Source organism: Peromyscus maniculatus, chromosome 17 (assembly GCF_049852395.1).
Source record: "Peromyscus maniculatus bairdii isolate BWxNUB_F1_BW_parent chromosome 17, HU_Pman_BW_mat_3.1, whole genome shotgun sequence".
In the NCBI taxonomy this organism is placed as follows: domain Eukaryota; kingdom Metazoa; phylum Chordata; class Mammalia; order Rodentia; family Cricetidae; genus Peromyscus; species Peromyscus maniculatus.
In genome coordinates, this window is record NC_134868.1 from 8,035,696 (window position 1) to 8,039,313 (window position 3,618).

Below are 3,618 nucleotides of genomic sequence, written 5' to 3' on the forward strand. Positions count from 1 at the left end.
GGTGTGCTGCGGTTAATGGCTTTGGTTGAATTAAGTTTGTGGAGTACACACGGCCCACAAGCACTGCTCTGCTACTTACATGTGCATGAGTTGATTAGCTTATATGATTTTCACAACTCTGTAAAGTAAGTACTGATGACATCTTTATCAGTCTCTCTATTTTAGATCTTGAAATTTAAATATTTGAAATAGATACAGAAATTTAAATTATATATATATATATATATATATATATATATATATATATATATTTGAGAGGCAACCTAATGGATGGTCTCTGATTACCCACCTCCTGTTGGCAATAGCATGGGACTTAACAATTTGCTTTTGCTGAACCAGAGTGCAGCAAAGGTCATCGCTTCTGTGATTACATTATTTAAGATGATAACTTTCATCTTGCTAGCAGACTATTGATTCTTTTTGATGCTGTCTTTGATGAAGTACTTTCTCACGCAGAGGGGCTCACATGGGAAGGGACTGAGAGAGGGCTGCTAAAGCCATCAGAAGGGCAAGGAATCTAATAGCATGAGAGGAAATGGATCCCTCCACAGTCTGACCTCAGCTGTGACCCGAGGTCTGGCTAACATCTTGATTGCATCCTGGTAAAAGATTCTAACCCCATCACATTATTTTTAGATATCTATCTGACTCAGAAATTGCAAAATAATAAGTGTATGATGGTTTAAGTTGCCAGCTCAAAAACGATATTTGCACAAGGCCGCACAGGTAGAAATCTGAATAGTATGGATATAGATTGAGAAGCTTGGCTGTGCTCTGGGAAGCGTGTGCAGTTCTAGAAGCCCTTGACATTAAGAGATTACTACTGTCGTGGAAGAGTGTTCATTCCTGCCATCCTTGTGTTAGAGTTCCCCTAACTAGGCAAGAAGTTTGAATACCAGTTATTCAAAAAAAAGTCAAATATTCACTAAATTTTATTAATTTTAAATTTAGTATTTCTATATATAGTCACAAAATTATAATCAAATTACAAATATTTAGTGACAATGCTTCTGCCTAGTGAATTTACTGAGTCTCTATTCGTATTGATAAAAAAGGGATTAGGAATTGTATAATGAGTCGGGGTGAGACTTGGGTTTTGTCCATATTTGATACTCAGATAGAAACCAGTGTGACAGAGACAGTTGGTTATGGGGGATAACCAACTTCTGCAATTGCATTTACCATGAGAAGACATGGCCGCTAGCCCCATCACATAGACTTTAAACGAGACACCAGAGTAAAAGTAAAGTAGGAGCTCAGAGTTCAGCTTGTAGACAGGCACCAGTGCAAATGCCCTTTCAGATGAGTCTGGAGCACTCTGGGCTTCAGCAAACTTGTCTCAGGCCTTTACTGAGTAAAAGACATAATACAAGATTTTTCTCAGCCAAAAAATACATCGAGTCATCCCCACTGCCGAGGGCAGATCACTCTAACCCCAGTGGCATCATAGGCAGCAAGAGCAGAGTTCCCATTCTGCCTGTGACTCTCTCTCTGTATGGGGACCAGGAGCCCGGAAAGAGAGTGGTAGCTAGGGAAAGCATGCAGGGCCCTTGCCTATCAGAGTGGGGATGAGGTGACTGTACAGCCAGGCACACACAGGGGTAGTCAGGGATTCAAGTGCTAACTTAGGCTAAGAGGTCTTGTGCGGAGGCTGGAGAAGCTGGGGCATTCAGGCTATGCAAAGGGGAAGGCAAATAAATAAAATATGAAACAATGTCTACAGACACTGACTTGCTTGAGCAGAATACCTCCTGTGTAAATCAGTAACAGCTTCTAGAAGAAACTTGTTTCTGAATAGTCTACGCCGCTGCCATAGGGCTATTTGAAATTATCAAGTAAAACCATGTAAAGTATTTCTGACAAAAGGTGTGTTGATTAAGGGCATCTACAATCATCAATATTTCAGTGGCTCTTTGGTGGAGGGAGAGAGGAAGAGAAAGAAAGAGAGGGATGGGGAGAGACAGAGAAGGACACAGAGAGACAAAGACAGACAGACAAAGACAGAGAGACGCTGATGAAGACTGTTCCAGACTGAATAGACACAAAAACATCTCCATTAAGTAGTTTCAAACCCACGGAAACTGACGTTTTGATCATGATATTTGTCAAGCTAATGTCTTAAGACTTTCATCTGTGAAAGATAGTGAAGTGGTTATGCAAATTTATGCATAAGAATAAAAATCCCATATGTGCTTAGAGGGAGAGGTTTCTTGCCAAAATGCTAATGATACAACACAACAGTTAGCATTTGTGCCCATTTTAATTCAAAGCACACTGCAAATATATTATCTGCTAAACAAGAATAGGCAATGTCCTTTGCCTACGTTATAAATTTCAAAAGTGACTACATTTTAACCGAACAAAAATATATGAATAATGATGAAAACTTGAAAGGGGAAACACCAAAATGTACCCAAATGATATTTTTTAGAATTTTTAAAATTCTAAAAATTCAGATTCAATGACCTAGTTGCACTAAACACGTGATCAAAACTGCATGCAAATTTTGATATTCTGAACATTTTAAACATCTATTCCCCAAGCATTAAGCTTTTACTACATCAGATATGAAAGTAATTTTTTAAACTATTGAGTATATGAATAAAAATGTCTGCTTCCTTAAGGAATTGACTAACTGTATTAATCAGCTTTGTTACTATAATGAAATATCTAAGGCAATAAACTTGTTCAGCAAAAAATTTATTTTAGCTCATGGTTCTGGAGGTTCCAGTCCAAGATGAGGTCATCACTGGGTTTCTGAGGAGGGTAAGACATCATGGTAGGAACTTGAACAGAGCAAACCACTTACACCATGAGCCAAGAAGCCATGGAAAAGGAAGAGTGATGGGGGATGTCACAATCCCCCTTCAGGTTAGACCCTCAAGGGAGGATGTAAAAATATACCAGAAGCTTTCACTTCCCCAAAGCTCATCACTTCCCGATAGTTCTACTCTAGGACCCACAACTTTCATACATAGGCATGGCAGGGAGCACTTCCAAACGGTGGAACTGGTAAAGGAGAAACTGGAACAAGACAGACCAGATGTTACATGCTGAAGCGCTCTAGAGGAGGTCCCATGGAAACAGATGGAGGAATAATTATCTGAGATTGGCACTGATAAGGGCAATTGAGCCAGATTTTGAACTAATATAGGATTTCTCAGATCTACTTTGGAAGAAGCAACTTTGAAAAGTAAGACCAGTGAAAGGGATCAGAGTATAACACCCAAAGGCTGGTACATATAGCTGAGTTGGTAGAGTATTTGTCTGACAAGATAATGCTCTGGGTCCTGGGTTCAGTCTCAAGCAGTGCAGAAAGCCAGTATGATTAACACTTTGGAGTTGGAGGCAGGAGGACCCGAAGTTCAAGGCTGAGAGTCACATAGTGAGTTCAAGGCCAGCCTCAGCTATGTGAGACTCTGTCCAAAAAAAATAAAAAAGGACATTAACTAAAACAAGAGATAGACTCTATCATCCCAAATAAGTGACTTTGGCAGAAGAATTGTTTTGAGCCGGAGGAATTTGTGTTTCTGAAATCTCTTCAGCTAGAAGCAGAGGCTCCAACCCTGAGTTGTCATTTAGCCCTTCCTCAGGAGCAGTGCTAACCTCAGAGACAAA